Below are 26,244 nucleotides of genomic sequence, written 5' to 3' on the forward strand. Positions count from 1 at the left end.
CAGCGATCATCATGAAGTACGGGAGAACTCCTCAGTGCCCCGGAATGCAGAAATTTGGGCCTCCTATCTATTCCATCTTTTTCTGCTTATTGTCTAGCATAAATATATGTCCAGAAACAAAAATGTGACAATAATTCTTTCTGCAACTGTATAAATAAAGGTGGAAATTTATTAAGCCTAACTTGGATTGAATTATGACTCAGTTTCTCACCTTATACACCATCACCACTGCCAATCTGACCTGGGGAAAATTCCTTGCTGACCCCACATTTCGTGATCATGTTTTATGTTTACTTAGTTTATAGTAATGAGCTTTTTCAGACAGCACTGTAAACGCAACTTGCAATCTGAGAACTTAAAACATGTTAAAGTATGGAAATAAATTTATGGTATCCAAACAACCTGAATTCTGCCCCACATTGACACTATGCAATAATGTATGATAATATTTTGTTGATTGGGTTCCAGTTTAGCATTGACTATTTTTAAACAGATTTTTTTCTTCTTCCCCATCCTTGCTCCATTACTACAAGCAGAGCTGAATTAACTCTCCTCTGGGCCCAGGATTATTAGATTTTGTGAGGACTCTGTATACAACTCTTTTACCTAATTTAAAACAAAATGATCACAATTATGGCATCAAGGCTATTAATGTTATAGTAAACTTGCCTCTTCATTAACAAAGCCATTCTGTGGTTACATTTCAGTCTTAAAATATGTAGAATATAGTTAAGTTAATTAAAAATAACCTACTTCTTACCTTAGAACAGCTGCTATCTCATTTTTTTTTTGCTGGGCAGGGCTCAGGCTAGAAGATACCATCAGAGATGCTTAGTTTTACAGTTCTCAAACTGTGGTCTGAGTCTCCAGAAATAACATGCTTGTTAACAGCAAAAAAAGTTTTTTAAATAAATAAATAAATAATATAGAGGTGAGATATAACAGACCGCAACCCTATTGTCCCTCTGCAAATCTGTGTACACAGAGTCAATCCCTTACCTCTCCCTAAAAGTTCAAAATTTCAAAAGTTCAATGAATAGAAGATTGTTAAGGGCGGAACAGATCTGGACAAGGAGAAGAAGTCTGGAGATAAATGTGAGACGGGAGGATCAGGCAGTAGAAACAAAAGTGAAACTATTTGAGCAGCATATTTCAGAAGTCTTGAGGTCTTTCTGAGTGTAGCCTTCATTGATTTGACATGCACCATACTATTCTCTCACTAGAAGGGAAAACCTACAATGGTAGTAGGCCATAAGAGACCCAGTTTGGGAATATTTTAATGAAGTTACTCTACCTGTGGGTAAGACAAGCATGTGTGCAAAATGCAAACAGTACAAAAAGAAATGCAAAGCCTGGTTGCCCGGAACAAAACAACATCATGAGAAGTGTTTCTTCTTAGGAGGAAGCTGCACTGAAGATGATGAAAGGAACATGCCTGAACATGCAGGATCTTCAGGTTGGTAAACTTTTTTATTTCATACTTCTTTTCTTAAGGACTACCTGTCTTCCTTCTGGACTATTATTGAATTCTCATGTTTGAGCAAAAAATACAGTTGTTACTCTATGGCACTATCATTTCAGATGCAGTTGTGATAGAAAATAAAGAGCCGAAATAGGCAGATCTTCCTTTTACAATTTCATCTTTAAAGTAGTACTGAGTGCCAGTGAATGCAATGAGTAATACTAAATAAGCAGTGTGTTAATAATAATTAAATAACTGCACTGACTTATTTTGCTTAGGAGAATCCATCCTCAACATACAGGATTTTAAAGACTATCCACCTTCAAGATCACCATCATTTTCTATAGTTTCAGGCTTATCTACCAATGATAGCGTTTCAGTCACATCATGTATGTCACATAGCCACAGTCACCTGTAGCAAAAAGAAAAAAAAAAATCTGCATCACCTAGAAATAAACATAGATAAACTTGTGATAAGAATCAGCAGACTACAAAAAGAGGTAATTGATGAAAAAATTGCCTGGTTTGTTTATGCAACAAACTCTCCTTTCCATATGACTGAGAACCCACACTTCATTAACATGGTTCAGTCATTAAGACCAGAATACAGTACACCCAACAGAGAGGATGTTGCAGGCAAATTGCTGGATAGATTGTTTGAAAGAGAAATGTGTGCAGAAGGTATAGAAGGTAAAATTGTTAACCTGAGTTTTGATGAGTGGAGCAATGTCCACAATGATCCTGTTGTATGTGCTTGTGTGACAACAGAAGAAGGGAATGGCTTCCTTATAGAAACAATTGATGCATTAGGTAATGCAAACACAACAGAATACTTACAAGAAGTAGCAGTAAAAGCTATAACAAACTGAGAAAAAATTCAAATGTCTATTACGCAGCTTGGCCACAGACAATGATGCAAATGTATACAAGATGAGAAGAAATTATTTAGAAGAGAGTCCCAAGCTAATAATGTATAGCTGAAGTGCTCCTTTGATGCACCTCCTAGCCAAAGACTTCAGTGTTCCAGAAATAAAGGCTAATGTTGTTGAAATTGCAAAATACTTCCGTAACAACCACTTTGCAGCAGCTGCTCTGAAAAGAGTGGGAGGAACCAAGCTAACTCTCCCACAAGACATGTGATGGCACTCAGGCAGCAGCAGCGGCACAGGAGTCAGCGAACAGAGCTGCTAACAGGGGAGTTTCAGTGGGAGTGCTGTTGGAGGAGCAGGTTTTTGTAGTTTGTGGATTGTATTGTGGAGTTTGTGTGTGAGTGAGTGTGTGTGCAGGCTGCTAGGGGCTGTGTGCTGGGAGCGAGTCTGAGCCCTGAGTTGGGGGCGGGGCTTACCTGATTAAGGGTCCTATACAAGGAGCCAGGCACTCAGGCAGCGGCACAGGAGCCAGCGAACAGATCTGCTAACAGGGGAGTTTCAGTGGGAGTTTCCAGGGGGAGGTTACAGGGGAGACCAAGGCAGAGAAACCAGGAAGCCAGACAAGGGAAGAGGCAGGGGTCTGCCAGCAGCCCAGCGCTTGTTGGTGGCCTGCGGTGCGGTGTGAGGCGTGGATTGCCAGGAAAAGAGTTGGAAGGGTATGATGGAGGCAGAGGCAGCAGGTACAGACGCACTGAGGATGACCGGATGCGGTAGCTGTGGCATGTACATGGTCCTGGAGGGGGCACCTGACAGGAGTTTCGTCTGCATGAAGTGCCGCCTGATAGAGCTGCTGGAGGAAAAGATAAGAGGACTGGAGATGCAGGTGGAAACTCTGGCTGAGTTTAGAAGGGGATTTGAGCAGATGATGGAACACAGACATGATGAGGCACAGGGGATAAGCTCAGACGAGCGGATAGAAGCAGGACCAAAGAACTCTGAGGAGGAGCTGCTGGGTGAGGAGAGTGGACGGTGGAAGCATGTGACTAGGAGAACCAGGCAGAGGAAAAGACGGGCCAGTGATGGAGAAATAGAACTCAGGAACAGGTTTGCTGAGTTGGAAAATGAAGATGGAGCACAGCAGGCTGCTGAAGGAGAGAGGGCAAGGAAAAAGAGACGAGCAGCTAGTCCTGCAGAAGGAGGGGTGGAGTCAATGGAGGCGACACCAAGTATGAGCCCTAAGAGGGCGAATACAAATCGAGAGGAATTGCGGCCAGCTGGTATGGGGGATAGACCGGTGAATCACACTGTCGCCAGGAAAAGGCAAGTCTACATGACTGGAGACTCTATACTGAGAAGAATAGACAGGCCTGTAACTAGACCTGATCGGGAGAACAGAAGGGTGTGCTGTCTGCCAGGGGCTAAGATACAGGATGTGGACTTGAGGCTGAATAGGATCCTAGCGGGAGCGGGAAAGAATCCGTTGATTGTCCTTCATGTGGGAACGAATGATACAGCTAGTTACTCGCTGGACTGTATCAAGGAGGACTATGCCAGACTGGGGAAGACGCTCAAAGAAATCGAGGCTCAGGTGATCTTCAGTGGGATTCTGCCGGTTCCTAGAGCAGGGCGACGAAGGAGAGACAAGATTATGGCGATCAACAGATGGCTCAGGCATTGGTGTTATAAGGAGGGCTTTGGGATGTACGGTCATTGGGAAGCGTTTACGGATAGACGACTGTTCGCTCAGGATGGACTTCATCTAAGTAAGGAGGGAAATAAAATTCTAGGATGGAGGCTCGCCGACCTCATCAAGAGAGCTTTAAACTAGGAAGTTGGGGGAGATGGTTGGGAGATGTTCAGGAGATCTCCACGCCGGAATATAACCTGGAGAGGGAAGTAAACAAAGTGAGAGGGGATACCCTTGCGGACCAAAGAATTGATCCAAGGAGAAATAGTGGAGTAGAAACCAGAGTAATGGGTGATGCTGGTGGTAGAAGGTCTGTACACGACGGGGGAAAGAATGTCACTGATGCCAAACGCCAAAAATTAAAATGTCTGTACACTAATGCGAGGAGCCTAGGTAACAAGATGGAGGAACTGGAGCTACTGGTGCAGGAAATGAAACTGGATATTATAAGGATAACCGAAACCTGGTGGAATAGTACTCATGACTGGAGTACAGGTATTGAAGGCTATGTGCTGTTTAGAAAAGACAGGAAGAAAGGCAAAGGTGGTGGAGTAGCCTTGTATATCAATGATGAGATTAACTGTAATGAAATAAGAAGCGATGGAATGGATAAGACAGAGTCTGTCTGGGCAAAAATCACACTGGGTAAAAAAGCAACTAGAGCTTCCCCTGAGATAGTGCTTGGGGTGTGCTATAGACCACCGGGATCTGATTGGGATATGGATAGAGACCTCTTTAATGTCTTTAATGAAGTAAACACAAAGGGGAAATGTGTGATTATGGGAGACTTCAACTTCCCGGATATAGACTGGAGGACGAGTGCTTGCAAGAATAATAGGGGTCAGATTTTTCTGGATGTGATAGCGGATGGGTTTCTTCATCAAGTAGTTGAAGTACCTACGAGAGGGGATGCCATTTTAGATTTGGTTTTGGTGAGCAGTGAGGACCTCGTAGAAGAAATGGTGGTAGGGGATAACCTTGGTTCGAGTGATCATGAGCTGATTCAGTTCAAACTAGATGGAAGGATAAACAAATGTAGATCTGGGATTAGGGTTTTCGACTTCTCGAGGGCTAATTTTAAAGAGTTAAGGAAATTAGTTAAAGAAGTGAATTGGAAGGAGGAACTTGTGGATTTAAATGCGGAGGAGGCCTGGAATTACTTTAAGTCGCAGCTGCGGAAATTGTCGGAAGCCTGCATCCCAAGAAAGGGGAAAAAAACCATGGGCGGGAGTTGTAGGCCAAGCTGGATGAGCAAGCAACTCAGAGAGGGGATTAGAAAAAAGCAGAAAGCTTACAGGGAGTGGAAGAAAGGCAGGATTAGCAAGGGAAGCTACCTTGGTGAGGTCAGAACATGTAGGGATAAAGTGAGGAAGGCTAAAAGCCGCATTGAACTGGACCTTGCAAAGGGAATCAAAACCAATAGTAAAAGGTTCTACAGCCACATAAATAAGAAGAAAACAAAGAAAGAAGAAGTGGGGCCGCTATACACTGAGGATGGAATGGAGGTTAAGGATAACCTAGGCATGGCCCAATATCTAAATAAGTACTTTGCCTCAGTTTTTAATAAGACTAGTGAGGAGTTTAGCGATGATGGAGGGATGATAAACGGGAATGTGGATATGGAGGTGGATATTACCGCAACTGAGGTAGAGGCCAAACTTGAACAGCTTAATGGGACAAAATCGGAAGGCCCGGACAATCTCCATCCGAGGATATTAAAGGAACTGGTGCGTGACATTGCGAGCCCGTTAGCGAGAATTTTTAAGCAATCGATAAACTCGGGGGTTGTGCCATACGACTGGAGGATTGCTAACGCAGTTCCTATTTTTAAGAAAGGGAATAAAAGTGATCCGGGTTAATTATAGGCCTGTTAGCTTGACGTCTGTAGTATGTAAGGTCTTGGAAAAAATTTTAAGGAAGAAAGTAGTTAAGGACATAGAGGTCAATGGTAATTGGGACGAATTGCAACATGGATTTACTAAAGGTAGATCATGCCAAACCAATCTGATCTCCTTCTTTGAGAAGGTGACGGATTACTTAGATAAAGGAAATGCGGTAGATGTAATTTACCTAGATTTCAGTAAGGCGTTTGACACGGTTCCACATGGGGAACTGCTAGTTAAATTGGAAAAGATGGGGATGAATATGAAAGTTGTAAGGTGGATAAGGAACTGATTAAAGGGGACACTCCAGCGGGTCGTATTGAAGGGTGAACTGTCAGGCTGGAAGGAGGTCACTAGTGGAGTCCCTCAAGGATCGGTTTTGGGACTGATCTTATTTAACCTTTTTATTACTGACCTTGGCACAAAGAGCGGGAATGTGCTAATAAAGTTTGCGGATGACACAAAGCTGGGGGGTATTGCTAACACGGATAAGGACAGGGATACTATTCAGGAAGATCTGGACCACCTTGTAAACTGGAGTAATAGTAATAGGATGAAATACAATAGTGAAAAGTGCAAGGTCATGCACTTAGGGATTAATAATAAGAATTTTAGATTTACGTTGGGGACGCATCAGTTGGAAGCGACAGAGGAGGAGAAGGACCTTGGGGTATTGGTTGATAACAGGATGACTATGAGCCGCCAATGTGATACGGCTGTTAAAAAAGCAAATGCGATTTTAGGATGCATCAGGCGAGGTATTTCCAGCAAGGATAAGGAGGTGTTAGTACCATTATATAAGGCGCTGGTGAGACCCCATCTGGAATATTGTGTGCAGTTCTGGTGTCCCATGTTCAAGAAGGATGAATTCAAACTGGAACAGGTCCAGAGACGGGCTACTAGGATGATCCGAGGAATGGAAAACCTGCCTTATGAAAGCAGACTCAAAGAGCTTGGCTTGTTTAGCCTGGCCAAAAGAAGGCTGAGGGGGGATATGCTTGCTCTATATAAATATGTCAGGGGGGTTAACGTTAGGGAGGGAGAAGAATTATTTAAGTTTAGTACTAATGTAGGCACGAGGACGAATGGGTACAAACTGGATATAAGGAAGTTTAGACTTGAAATTAGACGAAGGTTTCTAACCATTAGGTGAGTGAAGTTCTGGAACAGCCTTCCAAGGGGAGTAGTGGGGGCAAAAGACTTTTCTGGCTTTAAGACTAAGCTGGATAACTATATGGAGGGGATGTTATGATAGGATAGTTTAATTTGGGCAATTGATCTTGGATTATCACCAGATAAGTCTGCTCAATGGTCTGTGGGGAGATGTTGGATGGGATGGGAACTGAGTTACTGCAGAGAATTCCTTCTTGGGTGCTGGCTGGTGAGTCTTGCCCACATGCTCAGGGTTTAGCTGATCGCCATATTTGGGGTCGGGAAGGAATTTTCCTCCAGGGCGGATTGGCAAGGGCCCTGGAGGTTTTTCGCCTTCCCCTGCAGCGTGGGGCATGGGTCGCTTGCTGGTGGATTCTCTGCAGCTTGAGGTCTTCAAACCAATTTTGAGGATTTCAATAACTCAGTCCTGGGTTAGGGGTTGTTGTAAAAGTGGATGGGTAGGGTTCTGTGGCCTGCCTTGTGCAGGAGATCAGACTAGATGATCATATTGGTCCCTTCTGACCTATGAGTCTATGAGTAGTGGACTGTTCTGAGCACTATATCAAGAACTGGCCTAATCAGATGACAGTTTGTGAACAAAATCGTGAAAAAATAGATGGCACCATCACAGCCAAAGTTCTCAACATTGGACTTAATAGAAATGTTGAACACATATTGAGTACCCTGAAACCTATTTCTCTAGCTTTGAACAAAATGCAAGGAAATAGCACTGAAGTTTGGAAGGAACTGAGTGAGATCTTAAAAAAGAGAGAGAAATATGCAGTGATAGAGTTAAATTACAAGCATTAAAAAGAACAAATGGGACAAGCTCTATCTCAAGCTCATTTTCATGCAAATATTATCAATACTTGGTACCAGGGTCAAACCTTAACTGCTGAAGAAGAGGATTTGGCTATGACACGAACATCCAGCAATCATCCCTCCACAATGCCAACTATAATAAACTTCAGAGCTAAGGGTGAACCATTCGAGAAATATATGTTTGCTGATGATGCTTTAAAGAAAGTCACATCAGTGAAATGGTGGAAGTCACTTAAGCACTTGGATTCAGAGACTGTTTTAAGTGATAATATCATTTTTAACAGCAATCAGTAGCTTCTTCTGACAGCATAAAAAGAATATTTTCTTCCTTTGGACTAATTCATTCCAAACTGAGAAATTGTTTGGGACCTGAAAAAGCAGGAAAGCTTGTTTTTCTTTTCCAGATTATGAATAAATAGGAAAATGAAGGTGAAAATGACTGAGTTAGCTACAGAAGCCAATATTTAAAGCTTCTTATGTTGACCTGGCTAACATAGTCAATTTAATTTTGGGGTTTTTTTTAAATTTCATTTAACTATTTTAGTTAAAAACAATTTAAAAAAAAACAAACCTGATTTTAAAAAACTTGAATGTTTAAATTCAAAAATTCATATGCTTTTTTTCTTAAAATATTATGTTTGCTCTTGAAGAAAAACATCCAGAATACATAACATTGTTGTTTTAGTTAAATAAAACAATTTAAATGTCTGTCTGTTGATGTCCTCCTCCTAATACAGCATGGAAAGACAATCATTAATATTTGGAGGATTTATCTGTTGAATTAGAGAGAGAGTTCACCTCCAAATAACTTCATAAATATCTGCTTCAACTACCTCTGATAAACGAAATAACCAAACAATCTTTCATTTTCTGATATAGCTGAAAAACTAATCTGAAAAGTTTTCAAAATAAATCATTGTTTAAAAATGTATAGTCTGTCCCTTCTATAAATGAAACCTACATCTATCTCTGAGTTATGAAGAATATGTATTAAGGTTATAACAACCAACAAGAATGCACTTTTATGTAGAAGTGTGTGATTAAATCAAGTCTTCCTAACTAGTGATTTAAATCAATTTTATTTGAATCAAATCCAACTGTTGCTGGGAGAGAGTTTGGGCGCAGGAAGGGGCTCCAGGCTGGGGCAGAGTATTCAGGAGCAGGAGAGGGTGAGGGGTGCAGGCTCTGGAAAGGAATTTAGGTGCAGGGGACTGGGGTATAGGAGGGGTGGAGGTACAGGCTCCAGCTGGGAGGCACTTACCACAGGCGGTTCCTGGCTGGTGGTACAGCAGGTCTCAGGCAGGCTGCCTGCTTGCCACAGCCCCACGCCACTACTGGAAGCACCCAGCTCCTGGCATATCACTGCCCACCCCTGTGGGGAGGGGGACAGCATGTCTCCATGTGCTGCCTGTGCCCACATGCACCTCACCTGCAGCTCCCATTGGCCGGGAGCGTGCAGAGCCTCCTCCCTCCCTCCCCCCCCCCCCGCACAGATACGCTGTGCCCTTCCCCCCAGAGGCAGGCAGTTACACGCCAGCAGCCGACTGCTTCCAGGAGTGGCATGGGGCTATGGCATGCAGACAGCCTGCCTGAGTCCTGCTGCAACACTGGACTTTTAGTGGCCCAGAGATCGTGATCGACTGACAAAGGCTCCAGGATCGACCAGTCGATCACAACTGATGGGGTGGTGGACCACTGAATTGTATATAATTATGGATTTATTTTTGCAGGGGCCCCTTATCCCGAAATCCTGGGCTGCAGCCCCTGCATTAATCCGGCCCGGATTACAAAGCACAGGTATGGTTGTTCAGGTGCCCTAGCAGCATTTCCAAACCTTTGATTGTCTTTTTTGTTTGTTTGTTTGTTTAAATAAGGTAATTCTGAATTTATTGAGTTTATAACTTTTGGTTTCGGGATAATTTCAACATCCTTATAACGTATTTTCTCTTAACCACAGACGTATTCTCAACCTAAATTCCATCTTAATGTAGGTGTTGTCTGGGAATTTCTTGTTTATATTAAAAATTTCATACACAAATCAAAACCCAAAGAGACTTACTATGTGAGAATGCTAATGAGCTGAAAATATAGCAACTAGGGCTGTCAAGCGATTAACAAAATTAATCGCAATTAATCGCACTATTAAACAATAATGGAATACTATTTATTTAAATATTTTGGGATGTTTTCTACATTTTCAAATATATAGATTTCTATTACAACACAGACTACAAAGTGTATAGTGCTCACTTTATATTTTTATTACAAATATTTGCACTGTAAAAAAGAAAAATAGTATTTTTCAATTCATCTCATACAAGTACTGTAGTGCAATCTCTTTATTATGAAAATTGAACTTACAAATGTAGAATTATGTACCAAAAAAACTGCATTGTTTTATTTTTCAATGTAAAACTTTAGAGCCTACACTTCCACTCAATCCTACTTCTTGTTCAACTAAGACAAACAAGTTTGTTTACATTTACGGGAAATGCTGCTACTTGCTTCTTATTTACAATCTCACCTGAAAGCGAGAACAGGCGTTTGCATGGGACTTTTGTAGCTGGCACTGCAAGGTATTTTTGTGCTAGATATGCTAAACATTCGTATGCCCCTTCATGCTGTGGGCACCATTCCAGAGGATATGCTTCCATACTGATGATGCTCGTTAAAAAATAATGCATTAATTAAATTTGAGATTGAACTCTTTGGGAGAGAACTGTGTCTTTGGCTCTGTTTTATCTGCATTCTGCCATATATTTCATGTTATAGCAGTCTTGGATGGTGACCCAACACGTTTGTTTTAAGAACACTTTCACAGCAGATTTGACAAAACGCAAAGAAGATACCAATGTGAGGTTCTAAAAATAGCTACAGCACTCAACCCAAGGTTTAAGAATCATAAGTGCCTTCCAAAATCTGAGAGGGACAAGGTGTGGAGCATGCTTTCAGAAGTCTTAAATGAGCAACAATGCAGAAACTATAGAACCCAAACCACCAAAAAAGAAAATCAGCCTTCTGCTAGTGGCATCTGACTCAGATGATGAAAAATGAACATGCATTGGCCTGCTCTGCTTTTGATCAGTATCAAGCAGAACCCATCATCAGCATGGACGCACGACCTACAGAATGGTGGTTGAAGATGACTCTTTAGCGCATCTGGCATGTAAATATCTTGTGACACCGACTATAACAGTGCCATGCAAACGTCGGTTCTGACTTTCAGGTGACATTGTAAACAAGAAGCGGGCAGCATGATCTCCTGCAAATTGTAACCAAGTTTCTTTGTCTGAATGATTGGCTGAACTGTAGGCCATAAAGTTTTACATTGAAAAATAAAACAATGCAGTTACTTTTTGTACATAATTCTACACTTGTAAAAGTTCAATTTTCATGATAAAGAGATTGCACTACAGTACTTGTATGAGGTGAATTGAAAAATACTATTTCTTTATCATTTTTACAGTGCAAATATTTGTAATAATAATAATAATAATAATATAAAGTGAGCACTGTATGCTTCGTACTCTGCGTTGTAACAGATATCAATATATTTGAAAATGTAGAGAACGTCCAAAAAGCTTTAATAAATTTCAGTTGGTATTCTATTGTTTAACAGTTTGATTAATCGCAATTGATTTTTTTGAGTTAATCACGTGAGTTAACTGTGATTAATTGACAGCCCTAATAGCAGCCTTAACTTTTCTTTAATTTTAACTTCTATGATGCTCTGGAGCAACAGAAAGTAGCCAGAGCTTATTGGCCAGTTAAACTGGAATTTACAGCTGCATTGCAATACTTAAGAAATTCAAAAGAATTATATGCCCCAATTTCTATCTATCTTCTCCTGTTATCCAAATTCCCCCACCTCTTGCCTCTACCTATGTACTCCCAAGCATGAACATGATGCACACCGAATTTTCTTCTCTCCCCTCCACCCCGTACACTCCTCCATCTCCACTTCTTATTCCACTGAGTACATCTTGTACAAAAGATAACTTTTCAAAGTAAATATTTAGGATTGAAGTTCACATCTGTCATTAACTTTAATAACTGACAGATTATCTGTCAGCAGAGGTTGATCTATAAAAGTTTTCCTCAGAGAGACTCAAAGAACTGCCTCCTTACAAACTAGCTATCATCTCTAATTGTTACCGGTATAAATGAGGCCACAGATGCCTTCAGACAAGGCACTCTATTTTGAAATAACCACTACTTTTTCTACTGTTTCTAGTGAGAGAAAAGCCAGAAGCCATCTTTATTGAAGAGCACACTGTTGCCTGAGTCCGAGTGGGAGATGGCAGCCATTTTGAATGAGAGCAGGTCTATGTGGAATTCTCTATAGCAGAACATCAACCATCAGTACTCGCAGAAGGAGAACCTTCTAGTTATTAAGAAAAAATAACCATTAACCCATAAAAAAATCTTTAAGTGTAGCCCATGCACAAGATCAGTAATATTTTTTTTTAACTCCCAGGAAAGATTAAAGTGGGTTATTCTGTTATTACAATAATCTGGAACAAAGAAACTAACATTGGGTGCTAATTTAAAGTTTAACCCTAACTTAACCCATTTTTTAAATTAATCTGAACTACCTAGTTTGCTTATAAATTATCAGAAAAATAATTCTGTACTGAAAAATTAGGAACTTTAATTTTAGGGAAGTTTCATATATTCTTCATACATTCTTCATGTGGATGAATCACTGACTGAACCTACCTCATTATCTCTAGCTTGCCTGCATATATATACCTGCCCCTGGAAATTTCCACTACATGCGTCTGATGAAGTGGGTATTCACCCACGAAAGCTCATGCTCCAAAATGTCTGTTAGTCTATAAGGTGCCACAGGACTCTTTGCTGCTTTTACAGATCCAGACTAACACGGATACCCCTCTGATGCTTTAAATGAGAAACTCAGTGCATCCTTAACTATGGAACCATAATTCTTCTGTTGCTGTGGAAGCAAGAATAGAATCCATCTCCCCCTCTTGGTGTTGGCTCTACAGTACTGAGAAGCAAATTAGTAATAAAAACCAATTGTAGTCACCAAAGCAAGCAGGGAGTAGATCTGTTGAGTAAGTAGCTGACATTCATTTTTCTGGCCATAATGGCACAGTAAACAAGGTTTAGAACAGGAATGCAATAAAATAAAAAGGTTAATTTTTGTTTGTCCAAACAGATCCATATAAATACTTGGAGTACTCAACATTCTTTGTAATTGCTTAAGAGTTCTGCAGCAAATATGAACACTTAATACCATTTATTAAAAATAACAGTTTATTTGGCACCATACAGTATGTAGAGGAAGACACAGCAACTGCACCAAAGGACTGGCCATCTAAGTTAGACATACTATACAATTTAAACACTAGTTTCAGATTAATAACGGTGCAAATTTCTTTGTTTCCTCCTCTGCCCATTTATTTGCTTTACTCCTCTGGATGACTGACAATGAAAAAAGGTTGCAGAATTGTGATTGAAAGAGATCTGAAGGGCCAAAGGAGCACATTACAAAAGCAAGAGTGTTCCAAGCATAAGAGGCAGTAAGGAACAAGACAGAGAAAAAAGGAGGAAGGGAACAAAAAAGGAGTCCTAGTTCAGTGGGAGGCTTGATGTGGGAAAGGATAGGGTTGAAAGAAATGAAAGCAGAGATGTAAGCAAGAGCAAAGCTGGAGATCCATGAAAGTGAGAACTGGAAGCTTATTAGGGAGTCCAGCATCATCTTCCTCTATATGCCTTTTTTCAAGGTGGTCTGCATCATTTTGGTGAATTCCAAAAGGAAAAAATAATAAGTAACTCTTTAGAAGTAACTTTAAAGACATAGAAAGAACAGAGTACTTGTGGCACCTTACAGACTGTCCGGTAATGCCCCTCTGTCATGTACATTAGCCAAACTGGACAGTCTCTACGCAAAAGAATAAATGGATACAAATCTGACATCAGGAATCATAACATTCAAAAACCAGAAGAACAACACTTCAACCTCTCTGGTCACTCAGTAACAGACTTAAAGGTGGCAATTTTGCAACGGAAAAGCTTCAAAAACAGACTCCAACGAGAAACTGATGAACTTGAATTAATATGCAAACTAGACACCATCAATTTAGGCTTGAATTGGGACTGCAAATGGCTGAGCCATTACACACATTGAATCTATTTCCCCATGTTAAGTATCTTCACACCTTCTTGTAAAACTGTCTGAAATGGGTTCTTGATTATCACTACAAAAAGTTTTTTCTCTTAATTAATTAGCCTCTTAGAATTGGTAGGGCAACTCCTACCTTTTCATGTTCTCTGTATGTGTATATATATACCTCCTTACTATATGTTCCATTCTATGCATCCAGTGAAGTGGGCTGTAGCCCACGAAAGCTTATGCACAAATAAATTTGTTACTCTCTAAGGTGCCACAAGTACTCTTGTTCTTTTTGCGGATACAGACTAACACGGCTGCTACTCTGAAACCTGTCATTATAGGATATAAATCAGTCCCGCAAAGGATGGTGTAAGAGACTCTAGAGACAAGTTAATTACCACCGTCACCTATGTGAACCTCAGCAGTATGGAAGGGGGTTAAGTATTTGCAGACCGCATTTTCAGTAGCCCTGATTTAATTGACTAATATTGATAGATTAAGAAAAACATTCTTCCTTTGACTGTGTGCATTTAATAGGGCTATGAGTTTGGTCAGTTTCAGCTTCCCACTTTCCTGCATTAGTATGGCCAACATCTCTTAGCACCATAACAGTAGTGCTGTTCCTAATTCAGAATGTGCTTGACTGTTACCTCATTTAGCAAATGCCATTTTTTAAATGTATAAATATTAAAATAGAAGGACAATCATGGAAAGAGTTTAGGTCCTAATAGAATATTGAGAAACAGATTGAAGGATGTGCACCCCTGTAGGACCCATGTAAGTACCAGTAAGTGAAGGCAGCTGGCAAAGTGAATATCCCTTTTCCACAGCCCTCACGGAGGAAGACTGCCACACAGCCAAGTGAAAAAAAGGCTCTTGGGAATGTGTTTCTTTCCCTCAATGCACTTCTCCAAACTCCGTTGGGAGAATGACACAAAGGACAATGGTATGAGGCATGCTTCTTTTTGCTCCAAATACTTAACAAGGGAAGAAATCAAGGCATAGGGAAACATGGTGCAGTGGGGCAGGATTTCCTTGTGAACATGTCCATGGGGCTAGAGAAATCTCCACAAGCCAAGCTTAAGCAATACATACTGAGGCTTCCCTTTTTCAGTAGGTGGGCTTTTTCCTATCCACTAGGCCAAGCAAAGTAGAAAAGGAAACAGGAGGTTCCTTCTACCAATATGGCCAAACAGGCAGGAATCTTCTATCCCCAATCCTATCCAGTGAGACTGAATGCAGAAAGAAAGTGCACCTACGCGGGTGGGAGGGGGGCAAAGATAGTCACTACCTAGAATTCTTTCCATGGAACCACAAAGCTAGCAATGAGAGGTAATGGGAGCAAGCTAGAGAAAACAGAGTTCTTCACTCCCCAGAATCCATGCATGGGGTCACTTGGGGGTAACAAAGAACTTATGACACAAGCTGAAGAAGAATTTCTACTGGCCAGTAATACAAAATGACGTAAAAGATTATTGCAGGTCTTGCATATTGTGCTAGGCAAGGCGAAGGCCTGTAGGACCCCAGAAAGTTCCTCTATGTCCCTTGCCTATGATGCAGGAGGCATTCCTAAGGGTTGCGATGGATGTCCTGGGCCCTATGCAGCATCCCACCTGGAGAGGGAACAGATATATCTTAGTAGTACTGGATTTTGCCACCAGATATCCTGAGGCAGTTGCTCTGTCTAATAGTGAAGCCAAGATTGTGGCAAGGGCCCTTCTCACTATATTCAGCAGAGTTGGTTTCCCTAAAGTAATTTTATCTGATCGAGGGTCAAATTTCATGTCACAAATTTTCAACGAACTGTGGAAGTTGTGTGGGACAAAACAACATATAACTGCCCCATATCACCCACAGGCCAATGGTTTAGTGGAAAGGTTTAATGGGACTCTAAAATTCAGGCTAGGGATGAACACTAAGAAGAGGGGCCAAAATTGGGATGAGTTTTTACCATTTCTGTTGTATGCTTACAGGGAAGTACCCCAAGAATACACAGGTTTTTCCCCATCTGATCTTTTTTATGGAAGAAAAGTGAGGGGACCCCTCGGTCTCATTAAAGATTCCTGGGAGGGAAATACTGAGATAAAAGAAGAACCAGTAACTGAATATGTTCAGAGGTTTAGAAAAGAGTTAGAAGACATGATGGAAATCGTTCAAACCAATCTCCAGGACCGTCAATCCAGGCAAAAGGTGTGGTATGATAAAAATACTTCTAAGTGTACTTTTGAAATAGGGTATATGGTAATGATATTAAGCCCTGCGAAAAAGTATAAAATGCAAAACTCTTGAGAGGGACCTGTCATAAACAGATAGCTAAGGGTTAATGTCTCTTTCACCTGAAGCACCTGACCAGAGGACCAATCAGGAAACCGGATTTTTTCAACTTTGGGTGGAGGGATTTGAGTGTCTTTGTCTTTTTTCTTTTGTCTGCCTGCCTGCTTTCTCTGAGCTTTGGAGAAGTAGTTCTTTTTTCTAGTCTTCTGTTTCCAAGTGTAAGGACAAAGAGATCAGATAGTAAGTTATATGGTTTCTTTTCTTTGGTATTTGCATGAATATAAGTGCTGGAGTGCTTTGATTTGTATTCTTTTTGAATAAGGCTGTTTATTCAATATTCTTTTAAGCAATTGACCCTGTGTTGTATCATCTTAATACAGAGAGAACATTTGTACTTATTTTTCTTTCTTTTTATATAAAGCTTTCTTTTAAGACCTGTTGGAGTTTTTCTTTACTTCAGGGAAATTGAGTCTGTACTCACCAGGGTATTGGTGGGAGGAAGAAATCAGGGGAGATCTGTGTGTGTTGAAGTGGCTAGCCTGATTTTGCATTCCCTCTGGGTGAAGAGGAAAGTACTTTTTGTTTCCAGGACTGGAAGCAGAGAGGGGGAGTCACTCTGTGTAGTTTCACAGAGCTTGTGTCTGTGTATCTCTCCAGGAGCATCTGGAGGGGGGAAGGGAAAAAGGATTATTTCCCTTTGTTGTGAGACTCAAGGGATTTGGGTCTTGGGGTCCCCAGGGAAGGTTTTTCAGAGGGACCAGAGTGCCCCAAAACACTCTAATTTTTTGGGTGGTAGCAGCAGGTACCAGGTCCAAGCTGGTAACTAAGCTTGGAGGTTTTCATGCTAACCCCCATATTTTGGACGCTAAGGTCCAAATCTGGGACTAAGGTTATTACAGGACCCTTTGAGGTAACAGAAGTCGCAAATGAGGACAAGTATCAAATTAAAAAGCCCCTTGATGATGCTGTCCCACAGCTTGTGCACATGAACAGGCTGAAAGCCTATCACAACAGAGAAGCCATAGTAAACATGATCTGTTGTATGAAAGGGGAAACTGAGGCACATCACTTATTGATTTGATGGCTGAATGCCAAGAGGGTTCAACTATGGAAAGTGCTGAGATCTGCAATGAGTTGACACCAGCTGAAATGGGGGAGGCGTTATCAGTGCTGCAAGGATACAGTGAGGTGTTTTCCAACAAGCCAGGAAAAACACGCATGTTAACCCACAAAATCCTTACAGTAGGGACGGAACCACCCCCTTCCAGGCCTTACAGGGCCTTTGGCATGGTACAAGAACACATTTGTACAGACACACACAATATGTTGGACCTGGGAGTGATTAAGGAGTCTGACAGCTCTTGGGCATCCCCTGTGGTCTGGACAACACTAAGATTTTGTGTTGACTATAGAAAACTTAATGCTGTTACAGTATCAGATGCATACCCTATGCCTAGGAATGACGACATGCTGGATATACTGAGCAAAACCAAATACCTGAGCACCTTTTATCCACCTCAGGGTTACTGGCAAATCCCTCTTGATGAGGATGCATAGAAAAAAAATATGCTTTTCTCAGCGACAGAGGCCTCTGTGAATTCACAATGTTATCTTTTGGTTTGGTCAATGCTGGTGCGACCTTCCAGAAGCTGGTCAACAAAGTGTTAAATGGTTTACAAAATTTTGCAAGAACATATATAGATGACATAGTGGTAATCAGTGACTCATGGGACGATCATAAAAAACACCTGGGAATTATGCTGTCTAAATTCAAGGAAGCTGGTCTAACCGTAAAACCTTCTAAGTGCAAAATAGGAGCAGCCAGAGTCCCTTATTTGGGACACTGAGTTGGAGGGGGACAGATATCCCCTGATTCCGTTAAAGTGGAAGCCATTGTAAATTACCCTGTGCCCCAAACTAAAAGAAAGGTCCAATCATTCATCAGTCTGGCAAACTACTACAGAAGGTGTTTGTGTGGGTTCAGCGACTTGTGTAAAAAGCACCAACCCAATAAGGTGGTTTGGTCAAAAGCATGCCAGAAGGGTTTTGACAAGATAAAGACAATCTTGTCTGGAAAACCCATACTAGCCAGTCTTGACTTAGAAAAAACGTTTGAGCTATGTACAGATGCCTCTGACGCTGGTGTGGGTGCTGTACTGGTGCAGTCAGAGAAGAAAGAACATGATAAAAGGGAGAGACATTTGTCATGCTCTTCCTCTCTCTTTCACTTACATCTACAGGCACCACACCAAGCGACTGAAGCACTGATCAAAGGGAAGAGCTGGGCTGCAGAACAACAAGCCAGCCAGTGGTGAGAAGCATCGAAGTTTGTAAGGGCACTGAAAGTGTAAGATCAGCTTAGAATGCGTTTTGCTTTTATTTCATTTGACCAAATCTGACTTGTTATGTTTTGACTTATAATCACTTAAAATCTATCTTTGTAGTTAATAAATTTGTTTTGTTTATTCTACTTGAAGCAGTGTGTTTGGCTTGAAGTGTGTCAAAACTCCTGTGGGGTAACAAGCCTGGTGCATATCAATTTCCTTGTTAAATTGACAAACTCATAAGCTTGCAGTGTCCAGCAGGCATAACTGGACACTGCAAGATGGCGGTTCCTAGGGTTGTGTCTGGGACCGGCAATATTGGCTAGTATCATTCGGTTGCACAATCCAAGGAGCAGCTTACATACTAGAGGCTGTGTGTGAACAGCCCAGGAGTGGTGGTTCTCACAGCAGAGCAAGGTAAGGCTGGCTCCCAGAGTCAAAGATTGGAGTGACCTGGCAGATCACTGGTCCAGATAACACCAGAGGGGAATGTTACAATGGGCAAGCAAATTCACATATCAGATATCTCCACAGAGTCAGGGGAAGTGGGAGAAATTCCATGGAAGTCTGAAGGCACCCAATCCCAGAAGCAGCCCTGAGAACATGCACTCAACCCCCAAAAGACCTCTCCATGGTAGGCAGCACACAGTTTCAGAATAGGCCTGCACTTCTAAAATCAGGCTGCAGAAGCATGAACAGCAGAGAGTTCACTACACCCAGGCACATCCACTGACACCTCATGTCAGGCTTGTATCCACTTCTCTTATGTTTGAATAGGTTTATTGTTAGTTTTCAGAAATGATAAAATACATAACATGAAAAATTTGGTCCAGAAAGTTAGCAGGTCAACTCAAGGGCAGGAATTCTATAAAACTGGTGGTAATCATGGGAATTACCTTGTCTCCAGATTCTGTTGCATCATCCTTCCAAGAATTTTGAATATCTCTAGGTCTTGAAGATATTTTTGAAGAGCTATGTACTGTTTTTCCTTTAGAATTCTATAAAACAGCTTTGATTTCATGTTGGTGAAAATGACAGCACTAGCACTAACACAAAAACAAAAGAGTTGTCTTTTCCTGGAAAAATGAGAATTTGCAACTTTCCACAAGGCACCTCCTTTTCAATTAGAATTTTCACTTTTCCATGAAAGGCAAACACATCCCTACTCCTAAAAGCCACCTTTCAGATAGGTTTGGCTAAAAACTATAGTGATAATTTTGCACGAAAGGGCATCTCACAAAGTCCTCAGCTCTGTATTCCCATGCAGACCTTCACTTCTCTAAAATTACTATGCAGAACCCGTAGACTTTCTGGGCATACACATGAATAATGCTACAAGTGGCTGAGACAAACAATAAAGCACATGAAGTAGATTAAAAAACAAACAATGGAATTAATGAACTTTCCACTCCATTTATTAAGTTAAGATAAATGTCAAACAGAACTAAGCTCTTTTTAGTAGAATAAAAATGAAGAGATTTCCAAGAAGTATTAAAAGTTAGTAGGTTGAATTACTTTGATCAACAAAATGTATTTTTACATTATCCTCACAGGAATGTCATACATCATTTTACAATAAAATACTGTATAAAGGAGCAAATAATGTAACAAGAATAGCAAACAGAGATTTCTTTAGCTTTAATCGTTGTAACAGAATGGAGGCTGCCAAGAAATGACAGTTACCACGGTATCCCGCTAAGATTTTAGATCACAATTTGGAGAAATCAAATGGCCTGACAATTCAGAGCTCTAATAAAACTTCCATCAAATATAAAATTCTAATTCCTTAGCAAATTCCACATAAAATTTGGTTGATACATTCTGTTAACTGGGTACCTGTATCAATGTTTCTGAAGTGGGCTACATCATGCACCAGCCCAGCACTGAGGCATTTGGGCCAGCCAGTACCCTACTAGTCCTTGCAAGAGACGGTTACCTTTCATAACTATTGGTCTTCAAGATGTGCTGCTGTGACAAGGTGCTGGGCAAAGGGTTGCCAATAGAGGCAAAGACGGGTGAGTCATGGAATGAACATGAGCAACACATCTCAAAGAAAAGACTGTTACCTTACCCGTACTGCTAGGAGGAAAACTTCCAGCACCGGTGCACGTGGAAAACACGCACAGCTACTGTGGAATACACATGAACAATCTCTCGAAGAACAACAGTTACGAAAGGTAACCGTCTTTTATTCTTCGAGTGCTTGCTCATGTCCATTCCATTGTAGGGGACTCCCAAGCAGTATCACTGGAGGTGGGTAGGAGTTCATGGACATGTCAATTGCAACACAGCTCTACCTGATCCAGCATCATCTCTGGCTTGCTGGGTGATGGCGTAATGCGTCATGAACATGTGAAGCAAAGACCATGTTGTGGCTCTGCAGATGTCCTAGACAGGACTGTGCACCAGGAAGGTAGCCAAAGATGCCTGAGCCCTAGTTGAGTGAGCCTCCACTATCGATGAAGGTACAGCCTGCACCAACTTATAACAAGTACAGATGCAGGTGGTGATCCAGTTAGAAATCCTCTGAGAGGACACTGGACATCCTGTCAGTTATTGCAATAAAGAGCTGGGTCAATCTGGAGAAGGGCTTGGTGCGCTTCAGGTAGAAAACCAGGGCGTGCTTGATATCTAGAGTGTGCAGCCACCTCTCTTTATTGGTCGTGTGAGGCTTTGGATAGAACACTGGGAGGAAGATATTCTGGTTGACATGGAAGTGCAACACCACCTTTGGCAAGAAGGCCGGATGGGGTAGCAGTTGGACCTTGTCCTTGTAGAGTACTGTGTACGGAGGCTCTGATGTGAGGGCTTTAATCTCAGAGACACATCTCACCAAGATAATAGCTACAAGGAATGCTACCTTCCACAACAGGTTTGAGCCATAGGCTCAAAGGGTGGACCTGTGAGCCAGGAGAGAACCAGGCTGAGGTTCCGTTGAGGAACCAGGTCCTGGATCGGTGGAAAGAGACTTCCAAGGCCTTTCAGGAAACTGATCGACATTTCATGCGAGAATATCAATCTACTATGGATGCAAGGATGGAAGGCCAATATGGCTGCCAGGTGCACCTTGATCAAAGAGAAGGTGAGGCCCTGGTGCTTTAAGTGAAGCAGGTAATTCAGGATGGACTGTAGAGACAACTGGGTCAGGGAGATATTCTGCTCCAATGCCCAGCAGGAGAAATGCTTCCACTTTGCCAGGTAAGTTGCTCTAGAGGAGAGCTTTCTGCTCTGCAAAAGAACCTGCTGCACCTGACTAGAGGACTAACAACACTTCCTGTTCTGTCTGGTGGTGAACAGATCCACTCAGGGAGCAACCCACTTCTGGAAGAGCATTCTGAAAACCTCTAAGTGAAGGAAGGACCTGCTGAGGCAATCTGCCAGCATGTTCTGGATGCCAGGAATGTCAAAGGCTTCCAGGTAGATTGCATGCTGGATGCAGAAGTCTCACAGACGAGGGCCTTCTGGTGAAGAGCTGATGAACGAGCTCCCCCCTGCCTGTTGACGTAGAACATAGAGGCTGTGTTGTCCATCAATACCTGCACTACCCGACTGGATAGCTGGAGAAGGAAGACACTGCAAGGCAGACAGACAGCTTTGACGTCCCTGATATTTGAGGATTTCAATAACTCGGTCCTGGGTTAGGGGTTGTTATAAAATTGGATGGGTGGGGTTCTGTGGCCTGCCTTGTGCAGGAGGTCAGACTAGATGATCATATTGGTCCCTTCTGACCTATGAGTCTATGAGACCATAACCCCTGAGTTTGCAGTGTACCAAGATGTGCTCCCCAACCAACATCAGACACATCTGAAATCAGAGATACCGTGGGTCATGGGCTTGTGGATGGCACACCTGCCAACGCCTGAACTGTGCCAGCCCACTACTGCAGGGAGGTAAGTACCCACAGTAGGATCACGATGACCTTGTCCAAGTGATGTCTGGCCAGGAATAGACCAATGCCAGCCACATCTGGAGGGGACGCAGCCTGAGTCTCACATGTTGGACAATGTATGTGCATGCTGCCATGTGCCCCAACAGTCTGAGACAGACCCGAGCAGTGGTGAGCGAATGGGCAGTGATGCTGGCAATCAGATCTGACATTGCCCTGACCCTAACCTCTGGCAGGAATCTCTGGTTCAGGTAGAGTTAAGTACCACCTTGATATATTCTATCTTTTGGACAGGGATCAACATTGATTTTTGTTCATTTATCAGCAGGTCCAGAGCTTGACAAGTGGTTCACAACATCTCAACACTGCACTGGATCTGGACTCGGACCCTGGAGCAGCCCTTGATGAGCCAGTCAACAAGGTATGAGTACATCTGGATACCTCGACATCTGAGGTAGGCCACCACCACCAACATGCACTTCATAAACTCCCTTGGCGCCATTGCTAGGACAAAAGGGAGCACTGCGAATCTCCTGAGATGGGTCCCTGAACAGGGTGGGGGAGGGATGGGGAATGGATGATAGAAATAAACTGGAAGGTATACCCCCCCAGCTACTGTTCTGAAGACCCACTGGTCTGATGTTACAGAGGCTCAGGCAAGGAGGGAGGGAGACAAGCAGTTGGAAAAAAGCAAGGGGTGCTGGATCCAGGACACAAGCATGGTCACATTCTATTCCTGGTAAAGGGTGATGCAAGTGATAAAGTTTGGGCGCCACTGCAGTAACCAATATATGAGCACCAAAGGTGAATACGTCTGCTTCACTGGACATATGCAGATGAGGAGATAGTGGGAAGAGTGTTTCAGACAGAGGGAGAAAAATGACTTAGCATTCATGGGAGCTGTGGTTTCGGAGACATGGAGAAAAACAGCAGGATTCTAGGGCAGGGCATCAGCACGTTGTCAAGGCCTGTGTCTGCAATACAACATCCTAACCTGTGACTCAGTAAGTCTAGCCAATTACAGCAGCCAAGTCTTGAAAGAAACAAAGGTATTTGAACCTTAATATTGATTAGGACTGTTTTTTAAAACGGTATATTTACATTTGCCTTTTAATTCCAGTAAGACAAAGTATATGTTAAAACTTCAGACTGATTCTTACTATCTGGAAAGTTAATCATCATCATATGGGAACAATTAATTTACAATGAAGTTTAATCCTTCACAAAACTAAATCTGTATCTAACCAATTTACTTGTAAAAGAAAACTGACAGCTCAAAGTTCAAGTACAGAAAAGTAATATTGTATTTTACAGTAGATTTTGTATTTTGAACATTTGCTATTTAAATGGAGAGGTGCAATTTGAATGCAAAGTTAGGAAAAAAACAAACTAATTTCCAAAATAAGAGTGGCACCACAAAGAGAGAAATTTATTTACCTCCTCATTAACTTAATACAAATGTGTAGATAATAGTGATCAACAGAGCTACCAAAAAGTCATTCATCTCATGTGACACTCATGCATTTCCCAGCTCTGTCACACATTCCCCTATCTCAGATGGATGCTCATATATTCAGCTGATCTGTAAAAAGACAGCTGGCATTTGTGTGCAGTTGAGCCTTTCAACCACTAGAGATTAACGTATGCAGTCAGCGAGGCCCTTCTACTCCTGCTAGACCAGAGCCAGGAACAACCAGCTGAGCAGTGATCAGAAAAGACTATGGCAGTGGCAGTGGCAGCAGCAGCAGCTGCACAAGGTGAGACATCTGACATACTTCTTCACCTCCACAGTCAGCTACACCTGATCCTACAATCACTAATGGACCTCTATACCAGTGGGGATCTACACTGAAAACCACTACAGGGTCAGCGCCTAAACATCAGGCACCCACAAGACACAAGCATGTTACTGAGCAAGTGACCAGTGGCTGAACAACAAAAGTGGCTGGAATGGGAGAGAAGAGTGCATTGATACCATGCTAATATTTTATGAAACTACAACAACCTGCTATTGAATACACAAACAGTAGCTGCACTATTGGGAAACTAAAAGCATAGTGCATACATTATGATTATGATAAATTCTACATATGCACTGTTTAAAATGTAAAGGAAAGGTGAAACAAACATTCACTTATGCAATGGAATATTAGGGCACCGAATAAATGCTGAAATATTTAGTAAAGTAATACAAAAAAAGCAAAAATATTAAAATTTGATTACAATATAATAATCCTACTTATAAAATTAGAGATTTCAATGCATATATTAAAACACTTTTTGATTATTGCTTTACTTTCATGTTCGCTAATCTCACAGCTATCATGTTACTGGTCCTGATCATGCCCCATCCTGTGCACCAATGCACGTGAGTAGGAGGCATAATATGTCCCTCTTGGCACTCAGCATGGGAGTCGAAAACTCTGTAGAGTCACTACATTACACCACCCCCTACTCAGGCAGGCAGGAGAGGTAGGGAACTGGCAGAGCCTTGGCTACACCCTGCAACATGCGAAGCAGCATAGTTGTGCTGGTATAGACCCACAGAGTTTACTCCCTCCTCAGAGGAGTGAAGAAATCAGGCTGGAAATTATGACTCAAGACAATTTCCCTCCTGGGGAGTTCCCTGAGCAGTGCAACAATGAACTGCTCCTTATCCTAGGATTGTGGCCAAAGCCATGAATGAACCCTGTAGTTCTATGTTTTATATAATCATTACCACATTACTTTAATGCCCTAAAACAGAGATTTTATGAAGTTGGGAGCAATGAAACTACACACACACACACACACACCCCAACAACAACCTAAAAGAAAATACTAGAAACAATCTAAATTATGATCTGATTATTCAATTGTTTATCAATAAAATTCCCAAGGGTCAAATCTTGGACCCATAGATGTTTGGCCATTGACTTCAACAGCACCAAGATTTAGCCCCAGTGAATAAGCATCTCAGAGAACTTATATTAGGATAAGAAGCTTTTTACTTTTTTATTAAAATTACCTATTTTAACTCAGGGTCATTCCCAAAATTTAAAACCAATTTAGTACTGCTCCAAAGTCTATGAAATGGTCATCTCAATCCAGTTCGTAATGAACAGATGGCTACATCACACAAAAAACCTCAAAACTCTTAACAGAGGTTAGTACTGAACTTGACGGAAGCTGTGTTGGTGAGAGAGCAACATAAATTACATTGACTTAATCGGTAATGTACATGAGCCCTCAAAGAGCACATCCAAACATAGGCTACCATGTAATGAGGCAATAGGAGAAAATTAGCAGTGTTACTACCAATTCTTGTACCTGTATGGTACATAGAGAACTTAAATTTCCAGTAATATTTGTTCTTTCATAAGCAGTAATGACTACTGTACACACAAAAAATAGAAACTAAGGAAAAATTCATCTTCAATCCAATTACTGAAGCATAGAGTTGTGTTTAATATTGATATTCCACTGATCATTCACTACTTTCACTACTGCACCAGAGTTTGAATGACAGCTGAAAAATGCTATGAAAAAGACTCATCAGATTAAACTCTTTCTATATAGTCTATGTTCCAACACCTCATCTCCCCATCCACACCTCTATAAACTTCCTATTAAAGCGAACGTCATTCTGTTCAAATCTGAAGAATCTGACACCATTTAATAATTGAAGGAGACAAATGCCTTGAGGCAGAGCATTTGACGGTCATTGAGGAAAACTGCAGTAATTAGAATTATAATTACTTTATCTA

General features: G+C 41.6%; 1 protein-coding gene across 10 annotated transcripts in view; it reads right to left on the bottom strand.

The window, feature by feature from the left end:
* Positions 1 to 26,244, bottom strand: part of NEO1 (neogenin 1) — a 549,782-nt gene that overhangs the window by 363,095 nt on the left and 160,443 nt on the right. The gene's annotated exons all lie outside the window — the stretch shown is intronic.

The sequence above is a fragment of the Gopherus flavomarginatus genome, chromosome 9, assembly GCF_025201925.1.
Source record: "Gopherus flavomarginatus isolate rGopFla2 chromosome 9, rGopFla2.mat.asm, whole genome shotgun sequence".
Classification (NCBI taxonomy): domain Eukaryota; kingdom Metazoa; phylum Chordata; order Testudines; family Testudinidae; genus Gopherus; species Gopherus flavomarginatus.